Source organism: Oncorhynchus tshawytscha, linkage group LG15 (assembly GCF_018296145.1).
Source record: "Oncorhynchus tshawytscha isolate Ot180627B linkage group LG15, Otsh_v2.0, whole genome shotgun sequence".
In the NCBI taxonomy this organism is placed as follows: Eukaryota; Metazoa; Chordata; class Actinopteri; order Salmoniformes; family Salmonidae; genus Oncorhynchus; species Oncorhynchus tshawytscha.
The window spans coordinates 35,801,627-35,818,337 of record NC_056443.1 but is presented as its reverse complement, the minus strand read 5'-3'; the positions used below and the strand labels follow the sequence as shown (position 1 = coordinate 35,818,337).

The 16,711-nt window shown below is 43.8% G+C and overlaps 1 long non-coding RNA gene across 1 annotated transcript; it reads left to right on the top strand.

Moving 5' to 3' along the window:
• Positions 1-358: 358 nt before the first annotated feature.
• Positions 359-10,485, top strand: LOC112237288. The gene is made up of 5 exons (XR_002951390.2): positions 359-405; positions 3,932-4,092; positions 4,232-4,355; positions 9,187-9,251; positions 9,568-10,485. It is a non-coding gene; the product is annotated as an uncharacterized LOC112237288 (long non-coding RNA).
• Positions 10,486-16,711: the final 6,226 nt, after the last annotated feature.

Here is a 16,711-nt window from a genome sequence, read left to right as displayed (position 1 = left end):
TTTGAACTAATATCTTGAACTACATGAAATGAAGTGGATTTACATGCAGAATTACAGTAATGGAATTATATCATGGCTCCCTGATCTGTACTATACAGAAAAGGATATGAATGCCATTTTCTTCATGGTGAAATAGCCTGAGTAGGTAAACAAAGGTAGAAATATGTAATTCATGTTTTCATCAAGCTTATGTCTTATTTTAGTGACTTGAATGGAAATAAACTTTGAAAAGGGTAATTGAGAACTCAACAAAACTCACAAAAAATGTCTCCTATTTTTCTTCATTACAAGAAAACATTTTGTTCTACACTTTGTGCACAAAAACTAACTAACTAATCGATCTAGGACAGGGGGCAGTAGCAGGTTGTAACACTCATCGGAAGAAGAGGACCAAAGCGCACCGTGGTACGTGTTTATGATTATTTATTCAAACTGAACACCGAAACAAAATAACAACGTGGAACAAAAGAAACAGTTCTGTCTGGTGCAGAAACACAAAACAGAAAACAACTACCCACAAAACACAGGTGGGAAAAAGCTGCCTTAAGTATGATTCTCAATCAGACAGCAACAATAGACAGTTGCTTCTGATTGAGAACCACACCCGGGCAAACACAAAGAAATAGAATACATAGAAATAAAGAAACTAGAATGCCCACCCTAGTCACACCCTGGCCTAACCAAAATAGAGAATAAAAGCCTCTCTATGGCCAGGACGTGACACAGTTGCCCCAACTGAGGTTGGGACAACTGTTGTAGACCAGCAGAGTAGATTAAAGTAGATATGTGCAGTTATAGCGTACAATATACAGTACTCTAGTGTGCTCTACTGTACTTTGCTGTACTGTTCTCTACTGTACTGTCCAAACTTGTGAAACATAGACAGCTATGATTAGCTTGTTCCGGGCCGGGCCAAATAACGACATCTGTGGATGTTGAAATCAAGGCCAGAGCCAACTGCCAAAATTTCAACTACTTTTCAACGTCAATGGACTTTCGGTGTCAGTCGGTGCTCAACGCTGGAGTAGGTGTTAAGCGTGTTTCCAGTCACTGTTGTAGAAGGCCGCACTCTTTCTGAATGGGGGGGCGATTTGGTTTCATGTCCATAGTACTTAATGACTATCGACTCTTTTGAGAGACATGTTTTGCTAGCTTAACAAAAGCCTGGGTCCTTAGCCTAAGTAGATAACACAACTTCCATTTTATAAGAACCATCTCAGTAACCGTAGGGACAATGAACACAAATGAAGACAAGATGAACACACATCCGACTTGCAGCCAGACATCTCCAAACTCATATTCACATAAGTGACAATCTGTGGTCAAAGCAATATAGCCTAAATGCACCTTAAGACACCTGTATTGCATATACTGTGGTCCGCCAGGCTACAAGTCCACCAGGCTAGAGATACACCAGGCTAGAGGTACACCAGGCTAGAGATACACCAGGCTAGAGGTACACCAGGCTAGAGATACACCAGGCTAGAGATACACCAGGCTAGAGATACACCAGGCTAGAGGTACACCAGGCTAGAGATACACCAGGCTAGAGATACACCAGGCTAGAGGTACACCAGGCTAGAGATACACCAGGCTAGAGATACACCAGGCTAGAGGTACACCAGGCTAGAGGTACACCAGGCTAGAGATACACCAGGCTAGAGATACACCAGGCTAGAGATACACCAGGCTAGAGGTACATCAGGCTAGAGGTACATCAGGCTAGAGGTACACCAGCCTAGAGGTACACCAGGCTAGAGATACACCAGGCTAGAGGTACACCAGCCTAGAGGTACACCAGCCTAGAGGTACACCAGCCTAGAGGTACACCAGCCTAGAGGTACACCAGGCTAGAGGTACACCAGGCTAGAGGTACACCAGGCTAGAGGTACACCAGGCTACTGGTACACCAGGCTAGAGGTCCGCCAGGCTTCAAGTCCACCAGGCTAAAGGCTAGAGGTCCCTCAGGCTAAAGACTAGAGGTCCCCCAGGCTTACGGTTAGAGGGCTCCCAAGGCTAGAGGCTAGGGCACTCACAGGCTAGAGGCTAGGTGTCCCCCAGGCTAGACGTCCCCAAGGCTAGATGCTACCAGGCTAGAGGTTAGACATACACCAAACTAGACATCCCCCAGACTAGAGGCTAGACAATCCCCAGGCTAGAGGCTAGATGTCCCCCAGGCTAGAGTCTAGATGAACCCCAGGCTAGAGGTCCCCAGGCTAGAAGCTAGACATACCCCAGGCTAAAGGTTAATGGTCCCCCCGGCTAGAGGCTAGAGGTCCCCCAGGATAGAGGCTAGAGGTTCCACCAGGCTAGAGGCTAGTGGTCCACAGGGTTAGAGATCCCTAGGCTAACATCTAGTGATCCCACAGGCTAATGGTCCCCCAGAAAAGAGGTCAGTTGTCCCCCACGCTAGAGGCTAGATTTCCCCTTGGCTAGAGGCTAGTGGTCCCCCAGGCTAGAGGCTAGACGTCCCCAGGCTAGAGCTCAGACATACACCAGGCTAGAGGTCCCTAGGCTAGAGGATAGTGGTCCAACAGGTTAGAGTTCCCAAAGCTAGACATCCCCCTGCTAGTGGCTAGAGGCTAGAGGTCCTCCAGGCTAGACGTCCCCCAGGCTAGAGGCAAGTGGTCCCCCAGGCTAGCGGTCCTCCAGGCTAGAGGCTTGCAGTCCCCCAGGCTAGCGAATCCCCAGGCTAGAGGTCCCCCAGGCAAGAGGTTTCCCCCAGGCTAGAGGCTAGACATCCCCCAGGCTAGAGGTCCCCAAGGCTAGAGCCTAATCCCCCAGGCTACAGGCTAGACATCCACTGGCTAGAGGCTAGACATCCACCAGGCTAGAGGTTAGACATACCCCAGGCTAGATATCCCCCAGGCTCGAGTCTAGCGGTTCCCCAGGCTAGAGGCTAGATGTCCCCCAGGCTAGAGTCTAGATGAGTCTGGTGACATACACCAGGCTAAAGGCTAATGGTCCCCCAAGCTAGCAGCTAGGTGTCCCCCAGGCTAGTGGTCTCCTAGGCTAGAGGCTAGTGGTCCACCAGGCTAGAGGCTAGATGTCCTACAAGGCTAGGTGTCCCCAGGGTAGAGGCTAGATGTCCTACAAGGCTAGGTGTCCCCAGGCTAGAGGTCCACCAGGCTAGAGGCCAGAGGTCCCCCAGGCTAGCAGCTAGGTGTCCCCCAGGCTAGTGGCCCCCTAGGCTAGAGGCTAGTGGTCCACCAGGCTAGAAGCTAGGTGTCCCTCAGGCTAGACGTTCCCCAAGCTAGAGGCTAGATGTCCCACAGGCTAGGTGTCCCCAGGCTAGAGACTAGGTGTCCCGCTGGCTAGAGGCGAGAGTTCCACCAGGCTAGAGGCTAGATGTCCTACAAGTCTAGGTGTCCCCAGGCTATAGGCTAAGGGGTCCCGCAGGCTAGAGGCTAGAGTTCCACCAGGCTAGAGGTTAGATGTCCTACAAGGCTAGTTGTCCCCAGGCTAGAGGCTAGATGTCCTACAAGGCTAGTTGTCCCCAGGGTAGAGGCTAGGTGTCCCGCAGGCTAGAGGCTAGTGGTCCACCAGGCTACAGGCTAGACTTCCCCCAGGCTAGAGACTAGACATCCCCAAGGTTAGATGTCCCCCAGGCTAGAGTCTAGACGTCCGTCGGGCTAGAGGCTAGACGTCCCCCAGGCTAGAGGCTAGACATCCCCTAGGCTAGACGTTCCCCCAGGCTAGAGGCTGGACTTCCCCCAGACTAGAGGCTAGATGTCCCCGAGGCTAGACGTTCCCCAGGCTAGAGGCTAGACATCCCCCAGGCTAGAGGTCCCCCTATATAAAAGTAGAAAATACTTTTTTGCCCTGGACTGGGCTTAATCTGTGTCCAGGAAACTGGCGCTTAGAATGAGACGATATGTAAGCCATCCTGCTCAATTTTCTCTAAAAATTTCCTGTCTGTCCCCCTCACTAGCCTCAAGGCCCTCCATACCTAAACCCCCTCTAGACCCAACGCGGACCCTCAGCCAGAGCTGGTGATGTGTAGGACCTTCCTTTCAGAGATGACCCTAATGACCTCCACTACAAACCTGTTGCAAAGAGGAAGTCAGTTAAATGCCTGTCCAAATTAATGGTGTATGTAATAGTTAATACCAGTACATTAATATGAATGACTACTCTGCAGGTAATATCTACATACTGTTTATACAAGTAACTCAGTGAAAGATCCACTTAAAGGAAATGTATTTTATTTACCTCCATCTCACGTCTACAGAGAGCCTTAGAAAACAAGCCAACGTCCTACGAAGCAGAAAGAAGAGAAGAGAGATAAAAGAAGATGGAATGCGAGAGATCTATTTGAAGACAGGAAATTAGTTGGGAGAGGAGCCTCCTAGGAAGTAAGTGATGGAGGGATGGATGGGGGAACATGATGGACGGATAGATCCACTTAAGCAATAAGGCCCAAAGGGGTGTGGTATATGGCCAATATATCACAGCTAAGGACTATTCTTATGTACGACGGAACGCGGAGTGCCTGAATACAGCCCTTAGCCATGGTATATCAGCCATTTCCTCTCACAAATTCAAGTAGTGTACTCTGAGCTGCGCTTCAATAGATGGGTCGAAGATGGAAGACTGGTTTGTCCAGCAGAGATCGCCCTTGTCCTTTGAATAATCTTTCTAGTCACGTTGAAGTACCTTGTCAATCTGAAGAGATTGTCTCTCCTTTCCTAGGCCACGTACGTGTACAGCTGCAGCGGATAAAAACGACGTCTAGGATGTATCACTTCTTCTTTAGTGAATAATAGTTCAAAGGTCAAACCATTTTGCCATAATCAGCTCGCGCAGCTCACGGGTACTTTTGTACTGGAGAAGAGAAGGGGATTGGTGCATCATTTCCAACCAAGTCTGTGCTCCCGTGGATTACTGATTGAACATAAGTTTACTATAAACCCAATTCTCTCATTTACAAGACTAAAATCACATTTCATCTTCTCACAAATAGTTTCATATTCAATCATATAAATGTTGCAACATTTACATGTAAATCTGATAACTAGGATGTGTAGACTTTCCAGTATACAATTTAAGTTGTCCTGTCATCAGTAATAATGTCCCAGACAACAAATGATCTGACATCATATTCTTTCAGTACCAATGGACACTTTCAACTGGTTGGATTACAGAAATATCGTTCCATTCCCCAACCTTTTGATGTTACGGTATTGCAAAGTCTATCTCTGTGGTAAAGAAAGGATTTTCAAAGTCCATTCTATAGAGTGGATAGAGAGAGATCTGGTATTTATGGAGGGGGTCATAAACCGGTGGGGGAGAAGAGAGAGAAAGGGTGTTTTATGACCTCACCCAACAGGGCAAAGTCATGACAAAACTGACGCAAGCAGTAGAATCATATATTTTTTTAAACTGATAAAAATACACCTTATGGAACAGCAGGATTTTGAAGCAACACAAGCATAGGCACAGACACATGCATACACACACATGATAACATACACACACGTACACATGGATTTTGTGTTGTAGATATGTGGTAGTGGAGTAAAGGCCTGAGGGCACACAGAGTGTTGTAGATATGTTGTGAATGAATGTATTGTAATGTTTAAAAAATTGTAGAACTGCTTTAATTTAGCTAGACCCCAGGAAGAGTAACTGCTGCATTGGCAGCTGGTATAACTTCCATGAAATTGTAATACCATTTGATGGGAGTTAAGTCACCTGTACTGTAAAAAAAAACAAGGCATTTTTTTCTGAAATGTGTAAATCAAGTGTAAATCAATTTGATTCTGAATCCAATATGGCTAACAAGATGACACTAAGACACCTTCACCTGCGTATAAATTGCCCTTATTTATTTGTATTGTGTTATTGTGTCTTTAAAGGTCCAATGCAGCCGTTTTATCTCAATATCAAATCATACGGCAGCCATATTGGATTTGAGGCAAAACCAGGGTGGTCCCAAAGATAATCTGTGGTGCCCCCCCTGATTAATTAAAAGATGTCATGTTGATGTCTGAGCCCACTTGCTTTCCTTACAATAGTCACAACATTAAAATACATGTGTAACTATATGGATTATTGTCATGCATGACCATACAGCACTGAATGAGAGCAACATCACTTGTAAAATGTCTACTAATCAGTTACAAAAAAGAAAGCTTATATTCATCATAAATACTCAGTTGATATCTCTGTGTTTATTGTATCGTCTGCTGCATCTCTATGTTTACAGGTCTATGTTTACAGGTCTATGTTTAAAGGTCTAAGTTTACAGGGCTCCATTCACAGCTATATTTACAGGTCTCTATTCCCTAGATGTATTAGGTTCCCCTAAGGCTGTTTGTTAGTGTATGTTGGGAAAACAATTGACAGATTGTTTTCCAAATTTGAACAATATCAGAGCTAAAAATATTTGGTTATGGAAATGCATATAATTGGTACCATTGGAAGGAAAACATCTTTGACGTTTGTAGAAATGTTAAAATAATGTTGGAGAATATAACACAATAGATATGGTAGGAGAAAATCCAAAGAAATACCAAACATAATTTTTTTGAGAGACCATCCCCTTAGAAAAGCAAGTAAAAGGTCATATCCAAAATTAGCTCCCTGGATGCAATTCCTATGGCTTCCACAGTGTGTCAGCAGTCAATGTTCAAGGTTTCAGGCTTGTAACTTCAAAAATGAATAAGAAATATTAGTTTTAGTACAGAGACAGTCTTGGAAATTTGTGGCACCATGAAGACAGTACGCACCTGCTAAAATCGCTTTCCTATTGAACATACGTCTTCTGTAAGAAATATTACAGTTTGATTACATTTTAGGGTAAATGGAAACATATTTTGACTTGTTGAAAGAAAGTTTAGGGGTAGATTTTCGGATTCCTTTCTCTACAAGTTGTACAAGTGGATAACTCAAATCGATGGCGCTAACTGAACGGTAGCGGGACGCCTATCCCTAAGAAGTTTTAAGACATGAAGCTTAGTAAATGCGGAAAATGTCAAGAACTTTGAAAGTTTCTTCAAGTGCAATCGTAAAAACCATCAAGCGCTGTGATGAAAATGGCTCTCATGAGGACTGCCACAGTAAAGGAAGACCCAGAGTTAGCCTCAGAAATTGCAACCCAAATGCTTTACAGAGTTCAGGTAACAGACACATTTCAACATTAACCTTTCAGAGGAGACTGTGTGAATCAGGCCTTCATGGTTGAATTGCTCCAAAGAATCCACAACTATAAGACACCAATAATGAGAAGAGACTTGCTTGGTTCCAACCGCTGTGTCTTTGTTAGACACAGAGTAGGTGAACGGATGATCTCTGCATGTGTGGTTCCCACCAGGAAGCATGGAGGAGATGTGATGGTGTGGGGGTGCTTTGCTGGTGACACTGTCTATGATTTATTTAGAATTCAAGGCACACTTAACCAGCATGGCTAGTTTGCTTGTTTGCTAGCATGACTAGTTTGCACATTGATTTATTGATTGGTTTCTTAGTTGATTTATCAGTGGTTCATCGTGTTTGATTATGGAGTAAATCCAGAGTAAAAAGGGCATCCAGTCGAAGTTCTTCTGTTGAATGAAAGAAAGACACAAATAAAAAGATTCAGTCATGCGTTTATCACATCAATTAATTTGGGTTCATATGTAGACCACCAGTAGAGTAGACAGGCGGACAGGAAGTGGCAGCAGCCGAGCCAGGCCATCATTACACTGTAGGGGCTGAGGTAGGTTACAGTCAGAGGGTGTGTCCCCATAGTCTACAGTGTCTTCCTCTCTACTATCTCCATAGTCTACAGTGTCTTCCTCTCTACTATCTCCATAGTCTACAGTGTCTTCCTCTCTACTCTCTCCATAGTCTACAGTGGCTTCCTCTCAATTATCTCCATAGTCTACAGTGTCTTCCTCTCAATTATCTCCATAGTCTACAGTGTCTTCCTCTCAATTATCTCCATAGTCTACAGTGTCTTCCTCTCTACTATCTCCATAGTCTACAGTGTCTTCCTCTCTACTATCTCCATAGTCTACAGTGTCTTCCTGTCTATTATCTCCATAATCTACAGTGTCTTCCTCTCTACTCTCTCCATAGTCTACAGTGGCTTCATCTCCTCTACCTACATTTCAATCACCTACAAAGGCTTCATCCTCTCCACCCTCTCTTTCATCTCCCCTATCCTCTTCTTCCTCTCCTCCATCCTCTTCTCCTTCATCTCCTCCTCTGCATCTTGTAAACAGTACAATAGCTTCCCCTCCTCTCTATCATCTCAATAGTTCACAGTAGTGTCGTGACGTTGTATTAGTTAATGTGACGACTGTTGTTCATCGAATGATTAAAAGTTTCTAATTGCGTGATTAACTGAATCAAGCAATTATTAACTCATTAACCTGGGGCACTATGGGAAAACTAGTTTTTATTAAGTTTCTATTTCCCAAATGAACTCAAAGAATATCAGAATATCGATTTTACAACAGCCGCGAATTAACCAGTTTCCTCTACAATCTTGTTCTGAACGTCGTATAGTCCGTGAATCTGCACGGACCCGGGTGTCACCAATGAGTGAGACCCTTTCTTTCTCTCTTTTTTCTCTCTCTTTCTCTCTCCCCCTCGCTCTCTTTCTCTCTCTCTCTATATATATATATATATATATATATATATATATATATATATATATATATATTTATCTTCTTTTTTTTCTTCTCTCTCTCTCTCTCTCTCTCTCTCTCTCTCTCTCAGCACCACTTAAAGTTTCAGCACTTGTTGCAGAAGAAGTATGTGTGTCCTCACCCCTAGTGTGGACGCCTGTTTTGTGTATAGAAACAGCTGTTGCGTCATGCTAAGCACCACACAGGTATTTCAATAGGAGTTTTGGTGGCGGGGCGGCACACACTTCAGCTATCATTTGAGTTCAGTTAGATTTTAAGGGAATTTCCAGCCATGCAATGGCTGTTTCTTTCAACTCACTGGTGGCTGGTGGGTGGAGATATAGGAGGACAGGCTCACTGAAATGTCTTGTAAACCATGTGATTGATACTGCTCCATTAATTCCATTACAATGAGCATGTCCTGCTATAACTCCTTCCACCAGCCTCCTCTCCTTTAAATACATGCTTTAAAAGTAATCTCATGCTTTTGAGGCTCTTAGTGACAGATCTGTATTGACATCCATTTTGTTCTATAAATCCCTCTCTTTTGTGCTTGTCGTCTGTATTTCAGACGAGAGGGAATATATCTGTGGGTACTGTTCATCGTGTGATCCACACAGCAGAGAAGCCAATCCAGTGAGTGTCCCTGACTCCCCTGAGCCAAAACATCAGTTTAGCCCCAAAATACCTTAATACTCACAATACAACGGCAATGATCTTGTAATTCTATTTCGATGTCCGTGTTTCACTTGCATTGCATTTTTCTGGATATTGTAGCAAAAAAAGTTAAACAATCGTGGTTTCAGCAATATTGTCAGTACTACAGTGTTTTAAGTACAAATCGGTGCATTAAAAATGGAGCCCAATACATTTTTTAGATTGAGATTTACCTCAGATTTTGCCAGTCCCAAACTTAACCATGTCTTTGTCTCCCCCCTGTGGCATGTGTGAGATCTGCGGCTTCACCTGCCCCCAGAAGGCCTCTCTCAACTGACACATGAAGAAGCACGACTCCGACGCCACCTCTCCTGCTCCATCTGCGATAATAAATTTGAGAAGGACAGCGTGATGGCCCACAAGAGCTGAGGCTGAACCATCTGAACTTAATGATCAGCTTGGGCTCACCGACCCAAAGGAGTCAAGACAGAGCTGGCTCCGGACATAGCTAAGGTTGCCGCCTCCCTGGGCACATGTTCATTCAACACCTAGGCGCATATGCTGATTTCTCATATAAATGCACCCATTCATTCAGGTTCCAGACCAGTTAACTAGGCCCAAGACGTCATAACGTAAGACCCCTAGACATAACAAGTCCGGTCACAGGCCAGTTAGCTAGGCCTAAGACCCCTAGACATAATGAGTGCAACAAAATCAGTAGGCTTGTTATGGGTTTTGTAACATAGGAGCATGTCTGGCATAAATGTTAACACATGTTAGCATTAGTGGTTGTAGTCCAGATGGTTGTGAACCGGTGTGGTTCAGTAGTGTGGTTGTGCATTTGTTGAGAAGTTTTGTCGCAGGTCTTTGTGTCGAGCTAGCATGCAAGGTGAGGTTAGCGGCAGGCTAATGTTAATCTGATTTAATCAGGCTGTAATACGTCATTAATTGGTATATAAAAAAAAATGAAACTGTCTGCAAAATCTTGTAAATGTTCCTTACAAGCCAGAACGCTAAACAATTACATTAAATGTGTAGTTAGTGGTTAGTGTTGGACTAGTAACCAAAAGGTTCCAAGATCAAATCCCTGAGCTGACAAAGGAAAACACCTGTTGTTCTGCCCCTGAACAAGGCAGTTAACCCACTGTTCCTAGGCCTAGAATTTGTTCTTAACTGACTTGCCAAGTAAAATAAAGTATACCGGTTGTCTGTGCGGTTTGTTCTTCAGCTGCTTGAAATTTGAGACAAAATATCCACAGGAATGTACTGTTTACCTGACTTTTTAGAGGGTAAGTGGCTGGTTCGGCACCGAAGTAAAATTAGTTTTGTATTGGATATTCGGTTTTCTTTTGTCAATAACTAGGGGGGAAAAAAACATCCTCAAGCCTAATTTGTGTAGATTTGTAAAAAAATATATTAAAAAATGATACAGTTCGGATTTCCATAGAAATAAAAATAAAGAGGTGTGGATAATTCTTTGGTTAAATCCCATTATCTGGTGTACGATAAGCAGGCGAACACTGCACCGGTGTTGTATCGAGGTGCCTGCCGATCACTGAGGTACATACTGTATGGTGCAGAACTGAGGTGCTTCCCACCGGATGTCACTTTATGCACTCTAAATAATGACACTTTAATCATGTTTACACATCTGACACTACTCATATCATATGTATATACCGTATTTTTATACCATCTATTGCACCCTGCTGTAGCCGCTCGGCCATCGCTCATCCATATACCTGCATGTACATATTCTCATTCACCCCTTTAGATTGGTGTGTATGAGGTAGTTGTTGGGGAATTGTTAGATTACCTGTTAGATATTACTGCACTGTCGGAACTAGAAGCACAAGCATTTCGCTGCTCTCGCATTAACATCTGATAACCATGTGTATGTGACATAAAATTTGGTTTGCTTGATACATGTACAGTCTAAAATAAACAGTAATCTGTTTTAAACTGAAAATGAAGCATTTGTGTAAAACTAACAATGAAATAGGACTCTTCCTCTGGCTTCAAGTGTAGTTGCGTGGTAAGAAACTAAAAACACAGTTCAATCAAAACCTTCTAACCTAGCGGAGCGCTTTCGACACACCCAATCCTTTCCACACATCTACTACTTGCCTTTCGACACACTCACTTGCCCATACACCGGTCGCCATAGAGCCCCACAGTGGACGCATCATAATACCCATAAAACCTAACGTCCAAACACGGAAATGATTCCAATCGTTTTTTTTTCACCATACATTTTTCCAATAGGGTATTTTATAACCACTTCAAACAAGGTCTGTGTTTCATGTAGGCATTCCCTGGCCTGACGTTTTGATAATCGTGTAAATCTCTATCGGACAAGGTAACTTTTATTAATATATTCGGCTCTATTTACTCTCAGATTCGAAAATGCTAATTAGCATCAAATTAGACATGGAAGATTAAAATCCCTGCAAGCTCCTACACGTCATCTTTAAGATGACATCTTTGGTGTCAGCTAATAGCTACACTACATGACCAAAAGTATGTGGACACCTGCTCGTCAAACATCTCATTCCAAAATCGTGGGCATTAATATGGCGTTGGTCCCCCTTTTGCTGCTATAACAGCCTCCACTCTTCTGGGAAGGCTTTCCACTAGATGTTGGAATATTGCTGATGGGACTTGCTTCCATTTAGCCACAAGCATTAGTGAGGTCAGGCACTGATGTCGGCATTCCAATTCATCCCAAAGGTGTCCGATGGGGTTGAGGTCAGGGCTCTATGCAGGCCAGACTAGTTCTTCCACACTGATCTCGACAAACCATTTCTGTATGGACAGAATTGTCTAGAATGTCATTGTATGCTGTAGAGTTAAGTTTCCCTTCACTGGAATTTAGAGCCCAGACAGAACCATGAAAAACATACAAAACATGCACTGATCTCGCTTTCTGGATTATAGCGGGGTGAACAGGCAGTGTGCTCGGGTGGTTGTTGTCCTTGATGATCATTTTGGCCAGGGAACATGCCTACCATACCTGTATTTGGCCTCTCCAAATACAGGTAGGCAAAGCCTGTAGCATCATGCCCAAGAAGACTCTAGGCTGTAATCACTGCCAAAGGTGCTTCAACAAAGTACTGAGTAAAGGGTCTGAATAGTTTTTTTCATTGAACCTTTATTTAACTAGGCAAGTCAGTTAGGAACAAATTCTTATTTACAATGACGGCTTAGGAACAGTGGGTTAAGATTTTTACCTTGTCAGCTCAGGGAATCAATCAAGCAACCTTTTGGTTACTGGCCCAATGCTCTAACCACTAGGCTACCTGCCGCCCATTTACTTGTGTAAATGGGATATTTAAGATTTTTATTGTTAATACATATTGGGTGTGTATATTGATGGGGGGGACAATTTAATACATTTTAGAATAAGGCTGTAAAGTGACAACATGTGGAAAAGTCAAGGAGGCTGAATACTTTCTGAATGCACTGTATGTACACAGTCTTTTAACCGTAACCTTTTTAAACTGACTATCATACTTGTTGATTTAAATCTGACTATTAATATAATGAGTAATTCAGGAATGTCACGAGTTAATTACACACAAAAAAATATACAGTGCAAGGACTATAATGAATGGTTAAATTACTTCCTGACGCGAAGGGTCTCCACCTCATCACCCTATTGTGCTGCAGCTACCCCTTTCTCAGTTGAGAAGGGCTCATCAGGATGACTGACTGAACCTATACCTCAGTGGACTGAACCTATACCTCAGTGGACTGAACCTATACCTCAGTGGACTGAACCTATACCTCAGTGGACTGAACCTGTACCTCAGTGGACTGAACCTGTACCTCAGTGGACTGAACCTGTACCTCAGTGCACTGAATCTGTACCTCAGTGCACTGAACCTATACCTCAGTGGACTGAACCTATACCTCAGTGGACTGAACCTATACCTCAGTGGACTGAACCCATACCTCAGTGGACTGAACCCATACCTCAGTGGACTGAACCTATACCTCAGTGGACTGAACCTATACCTCAGTGCACTGAACCTATACCTCAGTGGACTGAACCTATACCTCAGTGGACTGAACCTATACCTCAGTGGACTGAACCTATACCTCAGTGGACTGAACCCATACCTCAGTGGACTGAACCTATACCTCAGTGGACTGAACCTATACCTCAGTGGACTGAACCTATACCTCAGTGGACTGAACCTATACCTCAGTGGACTGAACCTATACCTCAGTGGACTGAACCTATACCTCAGTGGACTGAACCTATACCTCAGTGGACTGAACCTATACCTCAGTGGACTGAACCTATACCTCAGCATACCTCAGTGGACTGAACCTGAACCCGTACCTCAGTGGACTGAACCTACCCTCAGTGCACTGAACCTATACCTCAGTGGACTGAACCTATACCTCAGTGGACTGAACCTATACCTCAGTGGACTGAACCTATACCTCAGTGGACTGAACCTATACCTCAGTGGACTGAACCTGTACCTCAGTGCACTGAACCTACACCTCAGTGGACTGAACCTATACCTCAGTGGACTGAACCTGTACCTCAGTGCACTGAACCTAGTGGACTGAACCCATACCTCAGTGGACAGAACCTATACCTCAGTGGACTGAACCTATACCTCAGTGGACTGAACCTATACCTCAGTGGACTGAACCTGTACCTCAGTGCACTGAACCTACACCTCAGTGGACTGAACCTATACCTCAGTGGACTGAACCTATACCTCAGTGGACTGAACCTGTACCTCAGTGCACTGAACCTACACCTCAGTGGACTGAACCCATACCTCAGTGGACAGAACCTATACCTCAGTGGACTGAACCTATACCTCAGTGGACTGAACCCATACCTAGTGGACTGAACCTACACCTCAGTGGACTGAACCTATACCTCAGTGGACTGAACCTATACCTCAGTGGACTGAACCTATACCTCAGTGGACTGAACCTGTACCTCAGTGCACTGAACCTAGTGGACTGAACCTATACCTCAGTGGACTGAACCTGTACCTCAGTGCACTGAACCTATACCTCAGTGGACTGAACCTATACCTCAGTGGACTGAACCTATACCTCAGTGGACTGAACCTATACCTCAGTGGACTGAACCTATACCTCAGTGGACTGAACCTGTACCTCAGTGGACTGAACCTACACCTCAGTGGACTGAACCTATACCTCAGTGGACTGAACCTATACCCTCAGTGGACTGAACCCAGTGGAAGAACCTATACCTCAGTGGACTGAACCTATACCTCAGTGGACTGAACCTACACACTGAACCTAGTGGACAGAACCTATACCTCAGTGGACTGAACCTATACCTCAGCGGACTGAACCTATACCTCAGTGAACCTATACCTCAGTGGACTGAACCTGTGGACTGAACCTATACCTCAGTGGACTGAACCTATACCTCAGTGGACTGAACCTATACCTCAGTGGACTGAACCCATACCTCAGTGGACTGAACCTATACCTCAGCGGACTGAACCAATGGCCGTGTTCGAGAGCACCAAAACCGTTATGTATTGTGGGTAAATTGTGACTGACTGAATCACTGATCTACAAATAATACAAATAGTAATGAGTCGTTATTTATGATGGAAGGTGATTTGTCGATCAGTACGTCGGCAGTCGCCTGTAATCAATGATTTATATAATCACTAGATGACAGCTAGGAAGCACTGTGTTGAAGCCACCGCGCCTCCATCTTGGCATTAACTTACCATGGTAAAAAGAAAAAAAAAAACATTTTGGAAGCTGTTAGATTTTTTTACAATTGATTTGACCTTTATTTAACTAGGCACGCAAGTTATGAACAAATTATTATTTACAAAGACAGCCTACCCTACCCAAGCCAAACAACGCTGGGCCAATTGTGCGCCACCCTATGTGACTCCCAATCACAGCCAGTTGTGATACAGCCTGGAATCAAACCAGGATCTGCAGTGAAGCCTCTAGCACTGAGATGCAGTGCCTTTGACTGTTGCACCATATGTAATAATATCTACATCAATTTCTGCCAAGTTTATTATATTACAGACATCTGAATGCACTTTATTATTATTGTGTGAGCTAGACATACAAATAAAAAATATCTAAACATTTTACCTAAAGTATCATTTTTAGAGGCTCTTACTGGTGAGTGCCAATATGGCCGCCCGTGGCTTCAAAGCCTCTCAATGGTCAATACATTGCATTAGCAAAACAGGGTTTATATAAATGACTGGCTGCAACGTCGAACAAGCCCACAGACTGGACTGAGCTGAACCGAATCAGTTCGTCTGCGTGTCCGTACCTCTCCGGGTTTGGGTGTAAACATCTGTGAGTCCCTGAAAAACGCCCCTGTCGCTTCCGGAACCAATTACATTCCATGTCTGTACGTCGCGTACATATGAACAACTAAATAAAACAAATGGTCAAATTACTGCGACGACGAAATGGACCTCTAGCTCAATCTGCACGTTTTCAAAATATCGAGGTTGGTAGCTTTAGATAAATAAATTAAATCTCCATTTCTGTAGTAGGAGAAAAACACTCCGGCTGCTTTCTGCCTGTTACCACCATTGGTTACCACCGACTCACCGCAAACCACCTCGAGTAAATGGCTGATCAGGAGCACATTGAGATAGACACGCTCCTAGACATGCCTGCGCCGGGGCGATCTAGAACGGGGAGAGCAGCGTCTCTGGCTCGGCTACTGCACCAGGACTGCACTTATCTTCTGGAGCTATATGTGAGTAGTTATTGAGCGAATTTGTCGATATTTGTATTTGTATTTTTTTTAGGGCAGCTTTCTGGGTATAAACAACACCACATAGCATACCTCCCACGTCATTCACGACCCGTTAGACCTCAGGCCTATTTCGCTGCACCTGTAAGGCACCATTTACGATACTTGTAACTTTCTTATTTTCATTTCCCTTCGATTAGTCTCATTAGATAAAATGATATTTTTAAGATCTTGTTTCAGGATAGATCTGTAGACCGATGGTAAATTCCAACATTGGTCGTTAGAAATAATTAACTGTCTACTGTAACTGCACTTGCCTTGCAAAATATGTAATGCTGCTGCAGTTCCTAATTGAATCATCCTTTAAAAACCATCCCTCCCTCTCCTCCATGTTCCCAACCCAATCCATTAAACTGTGACCCAGGGGAACCCACCCTAGTCGATGGAGTCACTCAAATTTGGCTGCTGGCTCCCATAGACAAAAAATACATCTACAAAAATAGCCAATATATGTAAATTCATTGTATAGAGTGAATTAATTGTATAGATATTATTATAAATATACGATCGTTTTGATTGTTTAAAAATGATATTTTATTGGGTTTGAATAAAGATGATGCTTATCACGGAATAGCCAACACTTTTTTCCCCCACAGAAAACAAAGTAGATTTCTCAAAAATCAGTGGC